A 10,211-nucleotide genomic window follows, 5' to 3' on the forward strand; every position below is an offset into this window, starting at 1 on the left:
CTTACGACAAGTATAATATATATGTATAATTTCTTAAGATTTTCTTAATAGAAATAAAAATACCAAACGTAATATACCAACCAGGAAGATGACCCCTCTAAACAATTCTTCGGGCCCCCGTGCAAGCAAGTAGGCTTTTCTTGTCCATTCGCCCAGGGAGTGGAGCGAATACTAAGAAAAGACGGGCAGTACAAATGGATTTTTTTAAAATCATTTCTGAGGGAAATTTTAACTTAAGTTCCTAATGGCTCAAATCGCTGTCCACTGCTTAATACTCACTTTGTTTAATATCTATTAGTTCATTTGTCGTTCGTCAAGATTTTCATTTCTATCCTAAGTCATTTCGTTTTTGTTTTATTTTTTAAATTTATAATGATGTGTGCTTTCACTTTTTAATAGTACTTTGTTTTTCATGTAATAATAATGAGCAACGATATAAAACCAAGTGAGCATTTTATCGGAAAATAAAGCTACAAAACATGAAAGAAGATAAGAGGCAACCGAAGGCTCTAAAAGGTTTCTTTCGCGTTCTGGACAAAATCATACAAATGTTGAGGTGGGGAGTTGTCAATACCAGTCACTGTTAACGAAGCATTTGCAGGTCGACATTCTTTTGAAACTGTAAGGTTATTTTACCTGATTGCAGTAATTTAATTGTTGAATTAAAATGGGACGATACGGTCATTTCTGTTACGGGTCTGAATTAAATTTCATGTATTTCAAAATATGTTTGAATACAATTAGTTTTCACGCGGCATATAAGTATATAACTTGAAAGGATATAATCGAAAGCGATGAAAGGTCATTTGGATGACAAGTAGTTTTTTTTTCAGTACTCTCACTTTCAATCACAGCAGCATATACAGATGCTTGTTGTTTATAACAGTATAACAATAAGTATTAATCCATTCTCTGTTATTAAATTTAGATGGAGCGATATTTTAAATTAGTAATAATTCTAATGCAAAGTAGAGTTTTGATTATTAGTTACTTGTGTTCAGGGATGCACCGACATAGGTGCTAGGGATGCGCACGAGACGAATCGAGACAGGATTTTCCAAACAAAATTCGAGTCGAGACACGGTTCTTCCAATATCGAAATATACATTTTTCGAGTCGAGACATCATTTTTACAACACATTTTCGAGACGAGACAGCTACACATCTTGTCTCGTGGGCATCCCTAATAGGTGCAGTGTTCCTTTCAGAAAAAATCTTCCGGGGGGTACACTTAGTATTCAGAGGGCCACTGCTGCTATTCTTTTATTTATTATTATATTACAGACGTATTATTTTGATCTCCTCCCGGGGGAAAATGGCCCCCTAAAAATATGTGTGGACGAAACACTGCACAGGTAGTCTGAGAGTCTGGATCCTTCAATTAGCACAATTTCAGGGGCAGATACACAAAATTATTTGCATTTGTAGGCTATTCCGAAAAATCTTCGAACCCGAAAGAAAAATCTTAGGTGCATCTTTGCTTGTGTTTACATTGTGTTACTGCCTGATTTCGTACGTTTATGTTGGAAAGAAACATGAAAGAATTGAATTGTTCTATAGGCCTAAAAGGCCCTGAAAAGAATTTTTGCGAAGGAACCTGATTTTAAAGTGCTGCTACTGGATCGAGGACAAATTAAATATCAATTAAGACACACACTTTTGTCATTTGTTGTGTATTGAACTAGTTTAACTAAAATTAATAAAGAATTATTTGAAATCAAGTACATCTCAAGAACGATTAAATGGACTAGCTTTGATGGCCATTGAAAATTACATTCTGAATGAAATTGATATTGATGCAATAATAAGAGATTTTGCCAAATTGAAAGCCAGAAAAGTGTCTTTATAACATGAACTTTACAGTAACAAAGAAAACGAGAAATTAATCTCACTACAATATTTGTATCACTGGAAAACACTATTTTAATATGCTTTTAATGAAGTGTAAGAGCATATCTCTTTGTCAAAATCAAACCTGTGATAATGTTAAACTTAAAGCTCATTAGGTTTATTCTATTTCGGCTTTTATGTTTCAACTGTATTTGTCAAAATACATCTTAGGTATACATTTTAGTTGTTTCCTGTGCTTATTTAATAAAAAAATATATAAATTATTAAAACTGGAACTTTGGTCATGATTCATCCACAGTTAATTAGGTTTAATTTCGCCATTTTCCTTTAATACTCACAGGAAGACTGAATTATTATATATTGAAGAAATTTGTAACTGTAACAATTATCTGAAGAATTTTTGTCCATTACAGCATTCTATTCTTTTATTATCATTTAGGCGGGGGCGACTAAATATTGTTTATTTACACTTACAAAATGTCTACAACCGATCCTGTTACTGTTTTATATATATATATATATATATATATATATATATATATATATATATATATATATATATATATATATATATATATATATATATATATATATATATATATATATATATATATATATATATATATATATATATATATATATATATATATATATATATATATATATATATATATATATATATATATATATAGAGGGAGAGAGAGAGAGAGAAAGAAAGTTTTGATTCAGAAAAAAGTACAGTTGAACGTACGATGCAACATGGGCTCCTGGAGGGATTTTAAACGAATTTAGTATACGTATACATTACCATCTGAACAATTTAACCCTAAAAATGCTTTCGATCACTGAAATAAATTCCTGCCTACGCTCCTGTAAAGCAGTAAGAATTTTAGGGACTGATCATGGGGTAATGCCTCCCTGGAGCAACGACAGTTCCCCAGAAATACCTCTGATAGGTCCGGATGTGACACCAGTATTTGTGTATTACCACTCCTCACTCTAAGTGTATTGAAACTTAAGTCAAAGGAACTGTTCTGAAATCTTCACCGGTTCTCTCCTCTGAAACCGCATGCGAATGGGGCCAACCTTGGTCATATACCACATCTGGAATATTACTGTTTATGTCAGAGATCCCGAAAACTATATATTCGACACAAATAAAGGATGTTTTCGATTTTATTTTATTTTATTTATTTATTTATTTGCCTGTCACCCTCCCACTCTGACCTCCATGCCAACCAAGGCTTAACTGGAACTTAAGCAACATCGACAGCGTCACTATTCATCTGCGACTACGAAAACTAATACCATAACGATTTCGATATTAATATTGTTCATATTGAGTACTTTTACATGCCACTTGCCCCCTTATTACGGATGACTTCAGTGTCTCGCCCCCACAACTATGGAGCAATTTCAACAAACTTACATATAGCTATAAACCACCATCTGTAAAATAAATGTGCGGTGACCTTTTTCGGGGAGGAATTCATTAGCTACTTTTCCAATATCAATGTGGTGGCTTTTTTCTCTTTCCATGCTAAAGATTGCCGAAGAGCTCAACTGCATTTGCACCACTGTCCTATGAATATAGATTTTAATTGCATTTACTTTACTAAGTGCTTGCTTAGGTGTTACAGGAAAAGTGAGATTCTGTTATAAATGAGTAGGGGTCTAAACAAATACGGAAAACTATTAGCAATGACACTACTCGAAATGAGTTTTCACAATATAATGGATCAATATTTTATTCGAATGTGAAGGAAATCATTGCATAAATTGGCCCTTCCCCTCCTTAGAAGTCTAAGCTACAATACGTATCTAATAATTTTGAATTAGAAATATATGCATGGAGTTTCATATCCTTAACTTTAAGGTCTCCTGAGTTAAGTAAATGAATAACGTTCCTGCTAACGAAAGAGTAAAGCTTTGGGCTTTAATGGTATCTGGAGTGTAATTATTAATTTCAGCATCCCCGAAAACTATTGAATAGACACTCATATCTTTCAATTAAGAATTATTAAATTTTCACCCCTCCCATTAAACCTCCATGCCGATAATGCTAAACTTTGATGTGAACGATATAGAAGGTTTCATAATTCATGTACTCAATAGCTATGGATTTAACATTAATATCGTTTATTTTCGATTATTTTTGCATGTCCCTGTGTCTCCAGGGGCGCCCATTAAGGGAGTAAGAGGGGGCGATTGCCCCCTCTAGAGGAAATTATACTTTGCAAGATCAAAAACCCAAAAATTGTTTGAATATTTACCCCAAATTTTGGAACTATATTTGAAATGTCGCTTATACTTGCCCCCTTTGAAAACCACAATATGGGCGCCCTTGTGTGTCTCTCATGATAGAGCTAGAGATGATACGGGTTTCGATTCCCGGCAGGAGTCGTGTGGTTCGGATTCCACGTTAAGTCGTAGATGCACATCTTGTATAGAGTCACAGCTGAAAGACACGCTGAACTCTATATCACCTCACCTCGTGAGATATTCTATTTTTGCATAATTTCTAAACCATTTCTCTTTCTTTGAATCTCCTCCTTCCTCTTAGGACACGCATAGGTTCAAACCGAATCTTTCTTCACGGTTGGAGGACGCAAGGCTACTGTACCATACGCGTACAACCCTTATGAGTTGCGCAGTTTGAGTAGCACGCACGAATAAACCACGCTTACATTTATTATATATAATTAATAAAATCTCATATTAGGACTAACTTCGCACACCAAATTTTTTAACAATGCGACATTTTAAATTCTGTTCATCATCTTCTTTATTATTATTATTATTATTATTATTATTATTATTATTATTATTATTATTATTATTATTATTATTATTATTATTGCAATAGCTATATGAAGCAATTATCTCGGCCAATTTCGTTAATACACACCATTCAGCAACCGGTAGTTGTAAAAATCAGGCTTTTGCAACAGCAATTGTTAGCTCAATCGGTAGAGCGCAGACTTATGGATTCAAGGGTTACGAGTTCGAATCTAGCCTAAGTCAAAAGTTTTTTTTCTGATATAATTCTTGAGATGGAAATGTTTCTCTCTTCACCTCTCTTCACAAACATCTCGTAATTCTGAATAGAGATGTTTGGATGTGAAAGAAAAAAGTATACTAGGATATAAGAAAAGAAAGATAAATTACATGATACCTTTTGCAATTTTTAACTATATTTTCACCTATCTAGGACGTTTCTAAAAAGTTCAGACTTCCAGACCTCCTTTTCGCTCTCTTACGTGTCCTTTAACTAATTTCTACAATTACTTATTGAGTCTAATTTACTTATAATTACTTATTGAGTAATTATACATATATTACAGATGTCTCATCTCTTTCTCTTTTCTCTACATCATGTCTTGAGATGAATGTTTTGACAATAGGTTACAGACACGATTTTACAAAATAATACGATCTGCGATATCAGTGATACATATTGTGGTGTTTAACTTAACATATAAAACAATAAATAGAAAAACTGAGAATACGAATCTTTTCGTGCACTGATGCTTCAAATCTGTGTCTTTACTCCCTATACCTATGTTAATTCCCTAGTCAAAATAAAAACTCTTCAAAATTAATCAAAAATTCTTATACAACCATCCCTTCCTTGGAGTACTGCGCGGTCACATACCCGTCACTGCGATGTAAAGGCACTTATGGCGACGAGGATACAACGATATTTACCAGGGTTGGCAAATTGAAAAAACCTGGTTTAAACCTGTTTTTTTAAACCACTTTTTTTGTTTAAATAATTTCCTCTATGTATTTATTTCACATATGGACAGAAATAAGTTTGTTTCACCTTGGTGTTATCATGCAACAATCGAGTTATGCTGGAAAGGGTCACATAAGCTTAAAGCGGGATCCAAACCGTTTCTCCACTTACATCCGAAACAAATTGTCCTCCATTTGAACTCGAAACCGGGACTAACTGGCCACAAATGCGATACGTCTGCCGACTCACTCACGAAGGACTCCTGATACGTTGTACTGATCTTTACATACTTTTAATATAAATGTCTAATTGTGAAGAGTCATTTGAGAAAGTCAAAAGATCAACAGCTGCACAAGTGAAACCATTATACAGAATTACATATGGACAATTTCAAAATATTGCAGAGTACAGAAGAACTAATTAAGTCCAAGTTTGTTCACTACGACTTCAGTAGTCCAAGTTAAAGAAATATAACTCCTTGCATATCAGTAAGAAAAAGAGAATAAAGATAAGAATTATTTAAGTCCACTTTGGCTCTGATCCATAGATAACGCAGATACTTCTGATTTCAGTAAATGCCTCTCGTGGGGTTTGTATACTCCCCCCTCCCCAAAAAGTACGGTATTTCGCTGTATTTTATCAATAGTAAACATTATTAAAACGAAACAATATTTAGAATTTTTCTTTGATTTCAATTGCATAACAATAATAACAATCAATTTAAAAATCACAAAAGAAACATTTATAAACTTTTTTTTTTTTTTAAAAAAAAAGTTGCTTTTGTAGTATAATATCTTTGGGTAATGAATAGGGAATTTAGATCTGAATATAATACAAATAATATGCGGGTATAACACGTGATAACCCACAAATGTGTATTCATCAAAATTTTACGAACACTCACATTTTTAAGAACATTTTTTGCTTTTTGGTTTAAACCAGTTGGTTTTTCTCAAAGAAAAAAAAAAAGCTGGTTTAAACCAGTTAACCCTGATATTTATTGAACCATTTTTTTCCGGAGAACTTTTAAAGTACATCTAAATTTGTAACTTGAGATGCCCACACTAAAAATCTGATTATCATTGTGCAATTGAAAGAAACTAAAAGTAACAAAAATAAATATGCTTAGCTTATCTGTAAGTGAAAGTTTGTGGATTCCATTCTTTCTCTTCACACCAATCGACAATGACTGCTTTGAGTCCAGTAGACATGCATTTGCATAAGAATTGCACACATTGATATATATATATATATATATATATATATATATATTACGAGTATTCATTTGATGTTGGGCATTTCACGATAATTTATATATAAATGAAATATTTAGTTTTACGTCCCACGATTATGCACCGAGGCTTAGGGAGACGGAATTTATATAAATGATAATTTTTTTAGAGAATTCATATAGTTAGTAAGTGTAAATGATAACCTTTATTTCGTTATTCTCTCTGAATCATGCAAAATTAAACCTCCAATTGTTGTACATAAAAATAGAATTTTGCGTTAATTTGGGCTTATTTTGGGTTCATTTGATTATCAGACAAGCTCGGGCCTAAAAAGATAAAGCATATTTCGGACTCGGGTCGGGCCTCATATTATAAATTCATGGACCGGGCCGGGCTAAAAATTCCGGGCCGTGCAGACCTCTACTTCAGTGGCATTCTCCAAATATGAATACCAAATATATTAATTTAAAACAAAGATATAATCATGTTTTATAAAACAACTGGTTTTATTGTTGAAGTTCACTTCCAATACTTTGTGCGCTCAATTACGGGAATTTCCCGAGCACTTGTTGCAAGACGGTTCTTTCCGAAAAATTAATTTAAAACACTTAACAAAGATTTTACGAAGTAAATGTTGTTTCAAAATGTCTTAAATGAAGTTAAATATCTTCCATCGTAAAATAAATAGTTTTATTGTTGAAGTATTCTCTTCCGATGATTTGTGCGTTCAATTAAGAGAATTTCCCGAGCACTTGTTTCACGATGGGTTTTTCAATGCAGCTATCTTTACTGTACCTCGAAGCTTCTACGGTATGGAAGTCTGAATTCATCATTTGACATAGTAAGCGTTATGTAGTCTTCGGAATTCTTAAGCATTAAGCTTCGTAAATTTGACAATAATTTTTATGCTATTACTGGTGTTGATTCTACAGAATGCTTCCTTAAAGAGTACGAACAAATGACTGAACTAAACTGAATTTTACTGAAGAATACTTGTGTTACCATCAAAGATCAGAAATAATACTAATAGCTTTACTAATTTATTTACATAGTTACTGGCAGTGGCAGCACCTATGGCTTTAAACCAGTCAAACCTATGAAGGATAATGTCGGCGAGCACACTATTTATGGAAAGCATTTTCTAAAATATAAAATTGCAAATTTTACTTCAAATAGACTATAAGCATAACCCATGCATTAATTTGTTCTATAAAAAATCTCAATCTAAGGTAAGATTTTTTATTCATTCAGCGCATTTAAAAGTATTATAATGGTCTTATGTTGAATGTTGTTGTATACTTTAACGTGAAAGAATCCAATTTGTCCAAGGGAAGTTCAAAATCTGGTAAAAATCTCTTTCAATGTGATCACCTTACTTGTATCAATAATATACTAACAAAAAGGTCTAAAACCCAAGTGGGTTTTACGGTGGGTTCAACCCGAACTTGGGCAAACCTTGTTCCTAACATCAATTATGCTTGTCTTACTTCAACTTATCTGTATAGATAGATAGATAGATATCTAATTCTGGGCCCCTTCTGCTACACATTTACCCAAGAAGATTTGGTTAAACGTGGGAGTGTGAAACAAGAACACGGAAAACCAAGCAAGGAGACACATCACGAAAAGTTACACGTAATGTAAGCTACCTAATATATCATAAACTGGCTGTTAAACTGTCCTTAACCCGCTATGTTACTTTTATCTTCGCTCGCTCAGGCTCCTACATTCTCGTGAAACCACACAGCAAATTCACATTTTTCCAAAAAGGGAACTTTTAAAAGAAAATGCGGTGCAGTTTTACTATACGGATCCACAGATTGTAAAATGTACAGGAAAATTTGAAGAAGTCTTTAATTTGTCAATTTTATGTCGAGAACAGAACCCAACAAACCCCTCAGGGGCTTCCAACCTGTTCCTATTACTACTACTTACACTATGGATCCGTATAGTGAAACTGCACGGAAAATGCTCCATTTCTTGTAATTGTACATATGTCCTGCACCGAGGAATTGAAGGCAGCATACGATTTTTAAAGATGTCAACATTAGATATTATACAAAATGCAAGGCTCACATTCGGTTAGTTTAGGGTAGAGTTGGTTAGTTTAAGTTAGGTTACGCTAGTTTAGGTTACGTTAGGTTAGTTTAGTTCATGTTATATTAGTGTAGGAGTCCTTCATAATTTTCCAAAAAATGATAGAATTTCGCTTATTTCTACTAATATTACGTTAGTTTAGGTTAGTTCTGGTTAGTTTACGTTAGTTTATGTTAGGTTAGCTTAGATTTGGTTACGTTATGTTACGTCTAAGTACTTGCATCACTCATTTCTCCTGTAAATTTTGTGTTTTTTACGTGCTTCTGGACCCCTTGTACTAAACATACTCCAAAAATATTCCGAAAATTTAGTCTTCCAGTTCCAGTTACCTCCCTTACGGGAGATTTACAGAAAGAAAGTTCTCGGCCTTAGAGCCCTGTGGGCTGTTTCACTAATGTTGTTTTAAATGAAAATTGTTTGAGATAGGATTATGTATTAAGATGGCTCGTGCCAAAATGGCCCAATTAGCCTGTTTTAAGTATAATTGTTTTTCACACTGGTAATGTACTAAGGAAGGATAAGCGGCGCATGAACATATTGAAATTGAATCACAGTATTTTAAAATTGTAATAAAGAACAAAATTGTCACAAATATTGAAATGTAAATAGTAAAAATTGAATAAAAACTAAGAGCAAAGCACTCCAATACTTAAGTGTTTACAGCACCATCTCTGGGTGATACCGCCCCAAATAAACTTTTTGTTTGGAAAATAACCCAAACAGTATTATACTAAGTTAAGTAACATTTTTTCTACCAACTTACCTATTTACCTACACTTGTCACTAGATATTTACAATTGATAACGTTGATACAAATTTCCCTCACATACGGCCCACCGTGGTTACATGTTCCAATGTTTATACTCCTTCACCTTCATAATACTACCAATACTGTTGATAAAATCATCTTCTTCTTTTAAGAAAAAATATCAAATATTGCGGTCGCTTCATTACCACAAAGTCGACTATATCACTGAAATTGTTATCTGTAGAAAAAGATTATAAAACGATACTTGATTAAAAATATGCGGTAAAACTGCAAAAGTAAGAAAAAAATAGGCGACATGGACTTACCAAAATTGCCTGATTGTAGCAATTAAAATACTGATTAAATAAAGAGATAGGAAGGCACAAAAATGAATTATTATAAAACACACATATAAAAAAATGCACTAGTCAAAAACAGTCAAAATGTAGAAACAAATTAAACGAAAAAAATTAATACGAAATCACAATGGAAACCAAGTAGAGCATCTTCGTAACAGAAACCACATTTAACTACTGACAAATCA

General features: G+C 33.1%; 1 protein-coding gene across 2 annotated transcripts in view; it reads right to left on the bottom strand.

The window, feature by feature from the left end:
• The window catches only part of Rrp47 (Ribosomal RNA processing 47), a 34,056-nt gene extending 24,152 nt beyond the window's left edge, over window positions 1-9,904 (bottom strand). Inside the window, exon 1 of one of the 2 annotated variants that reach the window (XM_081760142.1) lies at window positions 9,695-9,904. The gene's annotated coding sequence lies outside the window, so the exon portion shown is untranslated. Of the gene's footprint in view, window positions 1-9,682 lie in introns of both variants that reach the window. The other variant, XM_081760141.1, reaches the window with a different exon arrangement.
• Between the last annotated feature and the right edge of the window lie 307 nt (window positions 9,905-10,211).

This window comes from Thermobia domestica, chromosome 5, assembly GCF_964235325.1.
Source record: "Thermobia domestica chromosome 5, izTheDome1.hap1.1, whole genome shotgun sequence".
Taxonomy (NCBI): domain Eukaryota; kingdom Metazoa; phylum Arthropoda; class Insecta; order Zygentoma; family Lepismatidae; genus Thermobia; species Thermobia domestica.